Source organism: Pan paniscus, chromosome 15, assembly GCF_029289425.2.
Source record: "Pan paniscus chromosome 15, NHGRI_mPanPan1-v2.0_pri, whole genome shotgun sequence".
Taxonomy (NCBI): Eukaryota; Metazoa; Chordata; class Mammalia; order Primates; family Hominidae; genus Pan; species Pan paniscus.
This window is the reverse complement of record NC_073264.2, coordinates 61,042,041-61,057,654: the sequence shown is the minus strand read 5'-3', so window position 1 is coordinate 61,057,654 and position 15,614 is coordinate 61,042,041. Positions and strand designations below refer to the sequence as shown.

At 41.0% G+C, this 15,614-nt stretch overlaps 1 protein-coding gene and 1 long non-coding RNA gene across 5 annotated transcripts in view; one reads left to right on the top strand and one right to left on the bottom strand.

The window, feature by feature from the left end:
* LRRC9 (leucine rich repeat containing 9) overlaps positions 1-6,544 on the bottom strand; it is a 151,214-nt gene extending 144,670 nt beyond the window's left edge. The window contains exon 1 of one of the 4 annotated variants that reach the window (XM_055097651.2): positions 6,385-6,544. The gene's annotated coding sequence lies outside the window, so the exon portion shown is untranslated. Of the gene's footprint in view, positions 1-5,994; positions 6,119-6,384 lie in introns of those variants that run through there. The other 3 variants (XM_055097652.1, XM_055097653.1, XM_034937640.4) reach the window with 3 other exon arrangements.
* Positions 3,010-15,614, top strand: part of LOC134728901 (uncharacterized) — a 52,034-nt gene continuing 39,429 nt past the window's right edge. Inside the window, exons 1-2 of the long non-coding RNA XR_010109762.1 lie at positions 3,010-7,045; positions 7,985-8,090. This is a non-coding gene — a long non-coding RNA (uncharacterized LOC134728901). The remainder of the gene's footprint in view (positions 7,046-7,984; positions 8,091-15,614) is intronic.

Genomic DNA, 15,614 nt, shown 5'->3' with positions numbered 1-15,614 from the left:
ACAAAAAGAGCAATGATTGCCAGAAATATTGAGAAAAGTGTTTAAATATGACACAGACAACATCAGATTGAGAAAAAAGCCCATTAACACAAACCAGAGTCTGTTCTCACATTGCTAATAAACACATGCCCGAGACTGGGTAATTTATAAAGGAAAGAGGTTTAATTGACTCACAGTTTCACATGGCTGGGAAGGCCTCAGGAAACTTATAATTACAGCAGAAGGGGAAGCCAACCAACCTTCTTCACATGGCAGCAAGAGACAGAATGAGAGCTGAGTGAAGGGGGAAGCCCCTTGTAGAATCATCAGATCTTGTGAGAATTCACTATCACAAGAACACATGGGGGAAACTGCCCCCATGATTCAATTATGTCCACCTAGTCTCGCCCTTGAAATATGGGGATTATTACAATTCAAGATGAAATTTTGGGTGGGGGCACAGCCAAACCATATTACAGACCAAAATTCAAGGTACCAGGGAAAGAAGTTTCACCAAACAATTCTAAAAAATCTTCAAATTGAGAGAAGCAGTGGTTGGGAAGGGGTAGCTGTGTATTGTATATAAGGGACCAAATCAAAGGAGTTTGAGAAATGCACCAGAAAATTGCACACAGTCTGTATTTGTACTCATGCTTTGTAAATTGAGGACATTGCCCTACCATGCTGAATGCTATGGTTTGAATGTGTCCCCTTCAAACTTCAGGTGTTGCCAATATGATAGTATTAAGAGGTGGGCCTTTAAGAGGTAATTTGGTTATGAGGGTTCCTCCCCTTCCAAATGGCATTAGCTGCCCATTAGCTGTGCATTTAAAGGGCTTGATGGAGAAAGTTCATCCCTTTTTTGCCCTTCTGACTTGGCCATGTGAGTACACACTGTTCCTTCTCTCCAGAGGAGGCAGACTTCAAGGCATCATCGTGGAAGCAGACACCAGATGCTGATGCCTTGATCTCAGACTTCCTAGCCTCTAGACCTGTGAGAAATACATTTCTGTTGTTTTTAAATTGTCCAGTTTCAGGCATTTTATTATAGCAGCACAAAATGGATGAAGACACTGAGTCAAGAAGGAGGGATGGGACCCAAGCTAGCACCACAAAGAAAAATACAGCCAGCAAATTATCCTAATACATTGGACTCTTTGTTCATTCATTGACTCATTGTTAATATTCATATTGAAGGCATAAGACAGAACCCCAGACAGAGAATGACAGGGGTGGGAGGAAAAAGAAGATCAGGACCTTATCAGATGATAAGGTGGAATCTGGGCAAAGAAATGAAGGATATAAGGGAGTGTGAGTGTGAGCCATGTGGGAATCTGGAGAAAATGCATACAGGCAAAGGAAACAGCAAATGGAAAAAAAAAAAAAAAAAGCTGGGATGGGGGGCAGTGAGAGTATACTTGGCATATTTGCAGAATAGCAAGGAAAATTATGTGCCTGGAGTACACTGAGAGAAATAAATAATGGTAGGATGTGAGGTCAGAGAGGTATTTCAGGGCCAAATCATGTGCTATCTTGTAGAACTCTGTGAGGATTTTGTATTTTATTATGGTAAGATGAAAAGCTATATGAGGATTTGAGTTGAAGAGTAACAAGAACTGTCATAAGTATTGAAAAAGATCACTCTGGTTACTGTATTTAAAATGGATTGTAGGGTTTGGAGCGAAAGCAGGGAGACTAGTTAATGGGCAGTTGTAATAATGTAAGTGGGAGAGGATGGTGATTGGAGTAGGGTGGTGGTAGAGGCAGTGGTGACAGTGGTTAGATGATGGGTCTATATTGAAGGAAATGCCGTGCATTCCTTCCCTGCTTCCCATTGGCAATTTCATCTTTACTCCATTCTTGGACAACCTCAGGATATTACAGCATAGGCTGCAAGAGAAGCCAGTCAAGAAAGCAACCTGAAAGAATTTGGAAGCTCCATCAAAGGCCCATACATAGATGCAGGCCATAGTCTTACCTCTCCAGATTTATTTGAATAGTGCACCAAGCTTAAAAAGTGTTTTGCAGCACCTCTACTCGTGGAAAGAGAAACCCTTATATACTGGATTAAAGTCTGTGATTACCAAAGGATAGCCTAGCTGGCCACCACCACACAAAGGACAAACGCTTCCCTTCAAAGCTCCAAATTCACCAAATGGTGTTCTAAGTTATCTTGCCTTTGTCCAAGATAACTATTGTAGAAGGAATTAAATCATTCTCTTTGTTATATTCTAATGATCACATACACTGGGGCCTAATTTTGGACTTTCTAATCTGTGTTTTTCATTAGCTCTGACTATTCCTGCACAAGTGTCTGTTTTTTGTTGTTGTTATTGTTGTTTTAAGACGGAGTCTTGCTCTGTCGCCCAGGCTGGAGTACAGTGCAGTGGCGCGATCTCAGCTCACTGCAAGCTCCACCTCCCGGGTTCACGCCATACTCCTGCCTCAGCCTTCAGAGTCGCTGGAACTATAGGCGCCTGCCACCATGCCCGGCTAATTTTTTTGTATTTTTAGTAGAGACGGGGTTTCACCGTGTTAGCCAGGATGGTCTTGATCTCCAGACCTCGTGATCCACCCACCTCGGCTTCCCAGAGTGCTGGGAGGCGTGAGCCTACAGGCGTGAGCCACCTCGCCTGGCTGTATCTGTTTTAATTACTGTGATTTATATTTTAAATTCCCACCTCATGTTCTTTTTTGGCAGTTTCCTGGATATTCTTCCATATTTATTTTTCCAAATACAATTTATGATTATTTTGTATTTAGTTTAAAAAAATTCAGTTGGGATTTTGACTGAGGTTGCATTGTAAAGATTAATTTAGGGAGAACTTCCATATTACAGTTTTGAGTCATCCTCAAGAACAAGGGATAGCTCTCCATTTACTTGAGACTACTTTTCCTTGGAAGAAAAATATGCCTATTTGGGATACAAATCTTACCTCTCACTTCAATTTATTTTCTCTTCATAAATGCACTTATTTAGCAGAAAATCTTATTCTAATTCAACAGCTAATTAGAAAAATACAATTTAATTAAAAAACCCCAAATTCTATAAGTTGTATAACTATTTCTGAATCACAAGGATGCTAGGCCTTCCTGGTACTTACAAGTCTTGTATGTTTTCTCCAGTTACAAATGGACTCAAGGGTTCCAGATGAAGTTACTGAATTCATCAAGAGGTGAATGTCCTGTTGGCCAGCTTGTAACTACTCTCCTGCTCTTCGAAGCTCTTTCAGGGCTGGCCCATTTAAGAGGCTAAAGGTCATCTCTAGTTCCCCCACAAAACCAGAAGCCACCAGGAACTTCTATAGCTTTTACACCTCAAACTGCATATCTTGGATTAATCTTTCCACTTTGGATTGCTACTGGAAAATTTCACCTAACCAGCATGGAGCTGAAGTCACTACAAATGCATTGCCTCTAACTTCAGTTAGATCTTCAGCAACAAATGTTTTATATTTTCCTCAATTTCCTCTCCTAGGAGAGTGGGACTAGAGACTCGAGATTCATGACATTACTGTTCTAAACTTTCACCACTCTTTTCAAGGTCTCTCTCTCAGTAGATGATCTTGACCCCATTTTCACAGAGAACAGTGGTGCCATCAAATGTATGTTTCTTATTTCCCTCCTCTCAAAGACGTATTTTTCTTTCCCTTCTGACTCCTGTCTTAGTAGGTGTTCTTCCTTTTGTCCAAAACAAATCCCTTTTCCTATGTATTGATCCTATCCTTATCTGTCTCTTTCAGAATACTGCTGTCAAATTTTCCTCTTTCATTTATTGCCAAATTTCCTTGTCAACGGTTCTTTTATTTCTGTATATAAATATTAAGTCTTTCCTATCTTAAAAAGTCTCTCCTATATTCTTCTATAAATAGCTGTTTTTAGATACCTTTATGGTAAACCTTTTAGATAATCATTAGCAACACATCACTACCTGCATTCAGTCCTGGATTCACTGCCATCTGGACTGAGAACACCTCAAGCCACTACAAGGTCAACAATAACCTTCTAATGGCCAAAGACAGCGGACATGTTTCGGTTCTCAACTTGACCTTGACATGGCATTTGACAATGCTGACAACTCTCTTCTTCACGTTTTCTTCTTTGGTTCAACTTTTCTCCTTGGCTTCTCTCTACTTGTTATTTCAAACTTACTTTGTGCTTTTCTTCTTTTCTTTTTTCTTTCTTATTTATTTATTTATTTATTTTTGAGACAGAATCTCACTATGTCGCCCAGGCTGGACTGCAGTGGCACAATCTGGGCTCACTCCAACCTCTGCCTCCCAGGTTCAAGTGATTCTTCTGCCTCAGCCTCCCAAGTAGCTGGCACTACAGGCGCGTGCCACCACACCCGGCTAATTTTTGTATTTTTAGTAGAGACAGGGTTTCACCATATTGGCCAGGCTAATCTCGAACTCCTGACCTTGTGATCCACCCACCTCGGCTTCCCAAAATGCTGGGATTACAGGCATGAGCCACCGCGCCTGGCCTACTTTGTGCTTTTCAAACCAATTGTTTTCTTCATGGTGAAAAATCCTTATCTTCTTTTCTGTGCAAAAAAAAAAAAAAAAAAATCCGACTGCCCACATGAAAAAGCTCCATCTGAATGTGCCACAGGCATCTCAAATTCAGTGTGTTCAAAATTGAACTCATTATATTTTCCAACCAGCCTCCTTCTCCTAATGTATGCCTTCTCTTGAAAAGTAACACCACCATTCTTCTATTGGTTGAGCTATTATCCTCAACCAATCTTTGACTCTATCCCCCTATTTTCATTCACTCATTAAATCCTTCTGCATATACCTCTTAAAGGTCTTACCACATTTTTTTTCCTCCTCCTCATTCCAATTGCCTCTGCGTTGGTTCAGGCCCTCATCACCTCCCCTTAACTGGATGTCCTCCCTGTAGTCCGTCTTCCCTCAAGTTCATCCTCTACACTACTGTGACAGCCTCCTGAAAGGTAAATCTGCTCATGCTTTACCCCTTTGGAAGGTATTAATGGTTTCCATGCTCTGACTCCTGCCTACCTCACATGCTCATCAACCACAACCTCTACAGAGGACCCTAGGTTCAGGCCACAACTATAGTTCTCTGGAACTGAATGGGATGTTTCTGTACTTTGGCATGGGCTGTTTCCTCTCCCTAAAATGTCCTTTTCCCTTGGCTGTATGGCATACTCCATACTTCCCTAAAGATTTAAATCAAAGATCTTCTCTTTGAAGACTTTCATTCTCTCTGGTAGTATTATAAGCATTCTCTTTCTTGTGATTCTGGTTAAGGCTTGCACATACTCTTTGTATAGCACTTGTCACACTGTAAAACAATGTTTACGGGCCTTTCTTCCCTACTAGGTTACATGTTCATTGAGGGCAGAAACTGTGAACCTATCAGAGGTTCACTGTCTGGCACATGCTAGTTGTTAAAAAAACTGTTTAATGGGTTAATTGTCATGCCACAGGCATATGGTATAATTTAAAGATATAATCGTTCTCCATGACCAGAGTATAATGATAGAGTAAAAAGGACCATGGTTTCTGTCTGCCGTGAGAGTTGGTTAGGATGTCATTCTGAGAAAACTTTTTTTTTTCTGCCCAGTAGAAGTCCTGTATGGGTCAAATTATTTCCTCGTTTGGGTATAAAATGATCAGAATCCATCAGTTACCACTGATGGTCCAAATAAAACCCCTACACTCTCTAGATGAGCAGTGTCAGGTTTGGTTAGGGAGCACTTGGTTTTTCCAGCCCAGAATCTTAATTGGTGCAGTAAAGTCTGCATAGTTGGCTGTAGGCCACCCTCCCTTTCCTTCTCTTGAACTTTGTTCTGGTACCCTGACGGCCTCAGTAAAGCCACCTCACTGTCTTTCATCATTATCATCACCATTGCACCATTACGGAGTTCCCTTGACCTCAACTTTGCTTCACTGGCGTCTTCCCCTTGGTATGGCTTGGAAGGAAAAAGAGGGGATCAAAGACTCCCGGTGATGTACGCCCGAAGGCCACCAGGTGACGGATTCTGACCTTATCACAGAGAGAGGATGGATTCCGGGGCAATCCGATTCAAGTCCGAGTCCACTCCGATTTCCCAATCCCTGTCTTGCAGCAGCAGGTAGGAAACCCTCTCCCGCCCCAGGCCTGGTGTGTACAGACTGCCTGTGGCGGTTGCCTAGGTAACCTGATCTCCGCCTCCGGCGACCTCCGGGTGGGGAGGGGGAGAAAAGGGGCGGGGAGGGGGATAAAAGGGTAGGGGGGAAGCGGAGGCCGACCCGGGATTGCATCACGTGGTGGCGACCTCCAACCAATCAGCGGAAGCAGGGGTCCAACCGGAAGACCCCCGCTGGGGCTCCTGGGAAACGGCGGGAGCTTCTCCCTGGCAGGTTTTTCTGTACCTGCGCTTATCTTTTCACTTACCTTCACCAGTTCGCGGAACGTGACCGAAAGCAACACGTTATGGGCAAGGTGGTGGGGACTTATTCGTTGCCTCCTCCAGTCTCGCTCTCTCCCATTGATTATCTTTAGCTCTCGGGTCCTGGAAGCGCGGAGCCTCTGTGGCCTTGAGCCCCGAGGGCATGGCCCTGTGATGTCACAAGGTGGCGTGACAGCCAGGACGAACCCCGACCCCCAGCGCGGCATCCTTCCCGCGGCCAGCGACCACCGCCTCCCGGGAAGGTGGCTGACCACAGCCGCAAGCCGCTGCGCGCCCGGCAAGCCGAATGGAAGGACGGCGCGGGCAAACGAACGCCCAGTGAGGCCCAGAGAAGAGAGGGACCTTCCGAGGGTCTTCTAGTCGATCTCGGACAGGCTTTTGAGTGCCTTTTAAGCATTCCAAAATGTTCAGGAGACAACAGTAATTTACAAAATAGAGTAGAATTAAAAGGGGGGAAAGGGGAGACTTTTCAGAGTGGGCAGAGAGGCTGAGAAATGAACTTAGTAAAAGGCAAACCAAAGCAACCGCAGGTCTCGTGTCGTTCTCTGGATCTGCGCGGTCCAGCAGGGTGAGCCGCTACCCACAGACTCGCAGGGCCCATGATCGCTTGAAATGTGGCTTGTCCAAATTGACATGTGCTGTAAGGTACGCATTGTATTTTGAAGGCTTAGTATGAAAAAATAAACTCTTTCGTTATTAATCTTCATATTGATTAAATGTTGAAATAATATTTTTGATACATTGGGTTAAATAAAAAATATTGTTAAAATTATTGTTTCTATTTTGAAAATGCGGCTGTTAGAAAAATTTTAAATTGCATGTATGACTTGAATTATGTTTCTTTTGGACTGTGCTCTCTTTTATGTGGTTCAGTCGGTTTGTGTAGAATAGTTGTGATGTTAATGCAAAATATTGTCTGTAGTGCTCCTTTCTGTCACCAGATGGCCACCTCATTAAATAGACTATAGTTTTGAACTGCTTTCCCAAGAAAAAGTTCAGATTTTAGGAATATTCTCATTTAACAATTGTCAACAATTTCAGCATATTTGCCTTTATTCAATTAACTTTGTAATATAGACCGTTTGTAAAGATACATAAACAGAAAAATTAACTGGTTTTCCCTCTACATTCTTATTTCACAGAAAATTGTTTCTATCTGTCATTAATAGATAATTAGAAATAAGCTAATTAAAGTTATTTGTGGCTTAGGGGTTTCAAACTAATGCCAGAAAAGTCAGATTCATAGTTTTTACTTTTACTATTATCTTCTCTGAAATGTAGTTGAACAAGGTGACCTGTCTTTGGGGAAGTTTTCTTCATAGAGTATAAAGACGAATTAGAACATAATAGTTGAGATTTCTACACTTTTAGACATAGAAATTTGAACAGAAACTAGTTCAGCGAATTATCTACACTAAGTTTCTTAATTTGAGGGGTCCAGCTCTGGGATGAAAGTATAAACATTATCAAAGTATATTTTTAGAAATCTATTGGGATTTTCCTGACCAGTGAAAGACTAGGAGAGAGCTAACAGTTTTCTTTACATGATATAAACAAATAATTTTAAGATTGTTATTATTCTAGGTAAAGCTCAAGGATCTGGCCGGTCAGCAACTGAGTCTGAGTTCTTGCATAGCTGTAGACTTAAGAACTATTGGTGACTTGCCAAAATAAAGCCTTTGTCCACAGGGTAAGTCTTAAAACAATCGCCTTTTGTTCACATATTCGAAATGTTGTTTGAAGCAAAAGATACTTACAGTTAAAAGCCATAGAAGCAATGCAAAAAGAGTGATCATTTTTGTTAATCTCCTTTTCTCACTTTAAAGTAGCTTTATTATAAGGTTTTATGTCTGAACAAAAAACGCTGGAAATTGAAACTACTGAAGAGTCAAGCAAATTAAGTAATCATCTAATTGAAATAAGACTTCATTTCATTCACCTCTGATCATACTCCTAGACAAAGGCCAAGCCATATTAATTTAAATCTGTTTATTTATGGGTAAAGGCATCTTGAATCTGAAAACAACTGGAAAGAGATATTACCACTAATTATAGCAAATTTGCTATATCATATCCTGAATTAAAGAATCACTTATTTTAACAAAATAGAGGTGACTTTGCAGACCCAAATAAGAAAATCTTGAATTACAGAGTTATTTGTTAATTAGAACCTTTTAAATCGATTGTTAAATTTATTTTTCAAAACAGCCCTATCCTTATTGGTAGAGAACTGTGGAGACATCTAATTTCAATTCTCCCTTTTAATAGTGCCTTTACTTCCAGAGAACCAAGTCTGGAGGTTTTAAATGCTAATTCGATTTTTATATTTGTGTAGACATTTGATCCTTATGTAAATGAGTCCTTTCCAGCTAATGATTTTATCTGTAAAAATTTACTGTTTCACATTTAAATTTGATATATCATAAAAATCACAAATGCATCACTACTTAGGGTTTACTTTGTCACTGGAAGATATAATTATGTGGTGCTTATAAAGTCATCAACAGAGGCCCTCTTGTTATTGATGCCTAGCAACGCATGTGTATTAAGATCCATTTAAAAGTTAGGGATTATTCTGAAGTAAAGTTTTAATTAGACCAACAGAACGCTATTTCTAATGGGTCTACCTAAAAATGCTAAATAGCCTTTGTTCATGATTTGTTGATATATAATTAATGGACAAGCTTTTCTTAAAAGGCAGCCAGAATGGAATTTTAAGAAGACATTTCCTCTGTTTCAGATATATTTGTACTTAGCTCTAAGGCAACAAATTGAGGATAGTGAATTTAAGAGGGGGTAGTAGTCTTAATTCCTTGGAGAGCTCACCAGTTCTTTGTGTCGGGGAAGTCTTTCCTCTCTTCCTCTTTTATTTTCTGTCCTTTAGACCTTAGGCTTATAACGTTGATTATATTTCTCAGGTTGAAGCACATCATCATCATTGGTCTATACAAAAGCCTTCTCTTATTTTTTCTCCAGTTTTTTTTTATCCAGCTCCCACCCTTATCCCAACCATATTTAATGTTTCTTACATACTTTTAGTTATGTATTTATCTTTGAAAAACAGGCAGTGTTATTTGTGTGTCTATTTTTAATTTTCATAAGTGGTATCACGCTATAAATGTTATTCTGATCCTTTTTTATTCCATGCTATTTTAAGATCTATCCACATTTTTATATGTCCATCTAGTTCATAGATTCCTATTGTCAGCTATGAGAGCTAGCTGGGGTGCCAGTAGGAATATAGCACATTTTCCATTGTGTACTCTAGGTCCCTGTCTCTGCTGCTGGAGGTGAAGGGTAGAGCTAAATGGAGGGAATAAATGGAAGCAGAATGCCGCAGGACTGATTACCTCTAGATGGCTCTAGAAAGTGATCTTCAGGGTGTTTTTGTTTTTGTTTTGTTGTTGTTGTTTGTTTTTTTAGCAGTGCAAGGATTGTGTGTATGTTGACAGGTTGTCGAATCATTAGTTAGGGTCTCCTGAGAAGTAGATAGGATTTGACTGGCAAAAGATATAATGGGCAGAGGAGCAGGAGAAGGTAGGAAGAGTCATCAGACCACAGTGCAGACCTGATACCTGAGGAAGGAGAGAAAGAAGGAAGGATTGGATAGAGAGAACCTCAGACTATGGTACAGTTCAAAGAAATGTTCTGCCAGGTTGGTGGGGAGCCCTTGAGCCAAAGTCACCTGTTGGAGGAGTTCTGCATCTAACTTGTATTGTGTTTCCCTAGTGTCCATTGTCAGTCACTGAATGCTTTGCTCTGCTCCCTGACACATTGGAAGCTGTCCCAGAGATCTTCCCTGTACACACCAAAGCAAAGAGTTTGCCTTTTGATTCACAGGAGCAATATACGTGGAGGCTATATTTTCTGTTTTCTGTGCAGTGCTTTGTTTTAGGGGAAGGAATTAGTGAATTGTTATGATGAGGTAGATGGGTTAGTAGATTGTCATTAGGAAATGTAGCAAAATATGCATCCAGGTTAGTATATTCTGTCTGACAATTGACCTGTGGATGATGAGCAGCAAACAGGTCATTACAAATATAGAAAGGTTTGAACAAGTGCTTCTTCAAATAAAAAAAATTGAAGGCCATAATTAGAAATAAAGTGTAACTTATAGAGGAAGAATACATTTTTAAGACAGGCAACAATTGGGATAGATGAAGTTTGGTGTAAGTAATAAAATGCACTATTCTGTGAGGGAATCAAACAGTTTAACAACATATTGGCATCTTGGGAAGGGACTAGGAGCATTATACAATTAATAATGATCATTTTAAGCCTGGGCAACATAGTGATATCCTACCTCTAACAAAATGAAATACAAAAATTAGCCAGGTATGTTTGCACATGCCTGTAGTCCCAGCTACTCAGGAAGGCTGAGGCGGGTGGATCACTTGAGCCCAGGAGTTTGAGTTTACAGTGAGCTATGATTATGCCACTGCACTTCAGCCTGAGTAACAAAGCAATACCCTGTTTCTAAAAAACAAACAAACAAAACAATAATCATCTTAAAGGAGCATTTGGGAGTTGAGAAGGAGTATGTTTTATTCCATTTGAGTTGCTATAACAAAATATCATGGAGTGGGTAGCTTATAAACAACAGACATTTTCTAACACTTCTGGAGGCTGGGAAGTCCAAAATCAGAGTGCCAGCATGGTCACAGATTCTTGTGAGGGCCCTCTCCTGAGTTGCAGACTGCTGACTTCTTACTGTGTTCTCACCTAGGAGAAAGGGTAAATGTGCTTCTTTGGGCCTCTTTTATGAGGGCACTAATCCCTGTGGAGGGTTCTACCCTCATGATCTAATTACCTCCCCAAACACCCCACCTCCTAATCACCTTGGGGGTTAGTATTGCAACATATGAATTTGGGGGAGACACAAATATTCAGCCCATAGCATTCCACCCCTGGCCCTCCAAAATTTATGTCCTTCTCACATGCAAAATACATTCATTCCATCCCCGTAACCCCCAAAGTCTTAACTCACTCCAGCATCAATTTAAATCTAAAGTCCAGAGACTCATTTAAATATCTAAATCAGAGATGGGTGAGACTCAAGGTATATTTCATTCTGAGACAAATTTGTCTCCAGTGTGAACCTGTTAGATCAAGCAAGTTATGTGCTTTCAAAATGTAACAGGACAGACATAGAATGGATGTTCCCATTCCAAAAGCGAGAATATGAACGAAGAAATAGGCCCCAAGTTCAAAACCCAACAGGGCAAACAACATTAAGTCTCTATATATAATCCTTTGGGTATATACCCAGTAATGGGATGGCTGGGTCAAATGGTATTTCTAGTTCTAGATCCCTGAGGAATCGCCACACTGACTTCCACAATGGTTGAACTAGTTTACAGTCCCACCAACAGTGTAAAAGTGTTCCTATTTCTCCACATCCTCTCCAGCACCTGTTATTTCCTGACTTTTTAATGATCGCCATACTAACTGGTGTGAGATGGTATCTCATTGTAAAGACACATGCACACGTATGTTTATTGTGGCACTATTCACAATAGCAAAGACTTGGAACCAACCCAAATGTCCAACAATGATAGGCTGGATTAAGAAAAGGTGGCACATATACACCATGGAATACTATGCAGCCATAAAAAATGATGCGTTCATGTCCTTTGTAGGGACATGGGTGAAGCTGGAAACCATCATTCTCAGCAAACTATCGCAAGGACAAAAAACCAAACACCGCATGTTCTCACTCATAGGTGGGGATTGAACAATGAGAACACATGGACACAGGAAGGAGAACATCACACACCGGGGTCTGTTGTGGGGTGGGGGGAGGGGGGTGGGATAGCATTAGGAGATATACCTAATGCTAAATGACGAGTTAATGGGTGCAGCACACCAACATGGCACATGTATACATATGTAACAAACCTGCACAATGTGCACATGTACCCTAAAACTTAAAGTATAATAATAATAAAATTAAAAAGAAAAACATTAAGTCTCAAGGCTTGAGAATAATGGAGGCAGGAGTTGGGCACTTGAGAATTAAGATGGCCCAGCCCCATGGCTTTGCTGGACACAGCCCATGCTGTAGCTCTGATGGGTTGGAATCACTTGCCTGCTGCTTTTCCAGGCCAGAGTTGCACATCGGTGGCTCTACCAATCTGGGTTCTAAGGTACCCTAACATCTCCTCTGGGCATTGCCCTAGTGGGGGCTTTCTGTGTACCCTCAGTCTAGAGCTCTTGAGAACTAACCCATCCATTCAGCAAATGCCAAATTGTATTCTCAATGTAGGTGCATCTTTGTCAGGAAAATGTGGCATTCTTAATGAGATTCTAGTGGCTAGGAGTGGGGAAGGACGAATAGGGAATAATAGGAAAGGAAGCATAAAGAACACTATTTGTCTAGAGCAGGGATTGGGTGGCCCTTGAAGTCAAATCTAACCTGCCACCTGATTTTTAACAAAGTTTTTATTGGAACACAGCCACATCCATTTGTTTGCACATTTTAATGGCAGAGTTATGTAGTTGCATAACAGAAACCATATTGCCTGCAAAGCCTAATGTTTATTGTCTGGACCTTTAGAGAAAGTTTGCCAACCCTAGATCTAGAGCAGCACAGAATGCAGAAAACCAGTAGCCAATTTATGAGCTTTAGCTAGGAATGTCCACAGCTAAAGACCTAAAGGGCCAGCATTCAGAGTGGTTCCCCACTCCGAATATGTTATTCTTATACTCAACAAATACTTGCCACTTAAAATTTTAGATTATGGAAATATAGCAGTGAACAAACAAACAATTCTTGGAGTTTCATTTTATTGAGGGACCTTCAATTCCAAACTTCTTTTTCAACCCTGTTATTACTAGCTTCCAGATTAAAGGTGCTCAGACAGAAAGCTGAGGCCTCATGATCTAATCACCTCCCCAAACACCCCACCTGAGGTGAGGTCACACACATGCTTATCATGCTGGGTGAGGGAAGGAAAGATCTGGTGGGAGGAGTCTTTAGGCTTCCCATGTGGGAGAGCAGCAAAAGGACAGATAATTACCAAAGGGAAATTGAGTACTACACTGGGTTGAGTAGTATCTCCCCAAAATATATATCCATCTGGAACTCCAGAATGTTACCATATTTGGAAATAGGGTATTTAAAGATGTAATCCACTAAAATGAGGTCATACTAGATTAAGGTGGGCCCTAAATCCAATGGCTGGTGTCTTTGTAAGAAGGCCATGTGAAGACACAGACCACGGAGGGAAGAAGGTCACGTGATGACAAGAGGCAGCAATTTGGACTGATGCAACTGCAAGCCAAGGAACACCAAGGATGAACACCAAGGATTGCCAGTCACCACCAGAAGTTAAAAGAGGCAAAGAAGCGTTCTTCCTGAGAGCCTTCAGAGGGAGCATGGCCTGCTGACCCTTGATTTTGTATTTCTAGCCTCCTGAACTATGAGAAAATAAATTTCTGTTGTTTTAAATCCCAGTTTGCGGTAATTTGTTATAGCAGCCCTAGGAAATGATTACAGGTACCGTTAGGAAGGGGAAAGTATTTTACCCCAAGTTATACATATAGCAAGTGATCCAGAGCAGGACTTGACAACCAAAAGCTAGAAATAAGATTCGAGTTGAGGGCCAAAGCCAAGAATTTGAAGAATTGGGCAGTGACAAGAAGAGGGGGTAGTGCAGGTCAGGAGAAGTGAGAAGGGTGTCAGTAGTTGCCACAAACAGCCATTGGGCAGAGGCAGGGAATGTCAAAAAAAGGATTCTTGAGTGATACTACATATTTTCATGCCTTATCTTATTTACACCTAAGGTATGTATTGCCATTATTCCTATTTTACAAACAGGGAAACTAAGTAACTTGCACAAGCTCATGCCAATAGTGGCAGAGTAGAGTTCAGGCCTTCTGACTTGAGAGCCAGACTCTCAACCAGAAAATATTTTACAGCTTCCAGTGAATAAGTCTGTTTGCCACTTTTTGACCTCAGGATATTGTAAAGGCTCCCCTGTAGGAGGATTCTTCCTTCTAATTTAATAAGTTGCAGCATCTGTTTAACAGTTGTTAAAAATCAGGTAATAGGAACCATAGATTTTTAGCATAAGGAAAGGTTGCAGAATTAGGATGCAAACAGGACCAGAGACTCTGTGGCATTTTTAAAACATCAAATTGATGAGGAACAATTCCAATTTAGGCCCTCTAAGTCAGGGCCCTGATAACCTGGAAAGTACCTTTGTAGAAATGGAAAAGGTCTGGAGAGGCGCAGCATATGGACAGCATCTCTGAGCAAAGAAAAGGGGTCTCCTCCTGACAAAGATCAGAGTGCATGAAGAGGGATTGCTGAATGCAGTTTAGCTGGGCCCCCTTTGCTAGTGCCCTTTTACAGTGTTCAGACTCCACTCCATGGGCTGTAGCCCTGTCCAGCGTGAAATAGAGGAAGGTGACTACTGCTAACTACTGCAGGGCTCATTAGGGCTTCTGACAACTTAAGAAGAAAGTGTATGGGAAAGCCCTTGAGTAGTACAGTTTAGGCCAGAGGTAGCCCCAGAATTCACAGGGCTTTCCACATGGACTTTTTAGGTGGGATTTAAGACGGGCAGAAGGAAGGAGTAAGGTTTGGGAGGCTGGCATCTATGACAGTGAAGCTGACCAGCTTCTTTTGGCTCTAATGGCAACTTTCACACTTTCCATAAATGTAATTTTTTTAATCCATGAATGTGTATACTATATATGTACTTTGATATGCATATTCTTTAATAAAATAGTCAAAAGGAATTTGAACGTTCTTCTACATCAGTCTAGATTTATTTTGTTTTTCTCATTTCCAGCTTCTAATAGTTAAGTAGCTCCTATCACTTCACAGTTATGGCTAATAAGTAGAAGAGTAAACACAATCTGAAACCATTTTTACAGTGATATGTGGATCTCAGATGCTCTTCTTTCTTGTTTGTCTGGCATTTACCCAGAGGGAAAGGAGTAGGGATAGTTACAATAGCCATGGAGGCTGAACTTCCACTTTTAGGTCCCTTTTTCTACGCCTTAGCTGGCCAAACTTTTCTGCCCACCTCTGGCATAAGATTAAGTAGTATTAACCCGCAATCCTCACACACCCTTACTACCCATTGACTTTCCTAGTCCCTATCCCAACTAGTCCAGCTCATGTACTTCTCTCTGTTCTTACCACTACAGTCTTAGTTCAGGATGCAACATCTTTTGCAACAGCCTAAACTATTTGCAAAAGCCA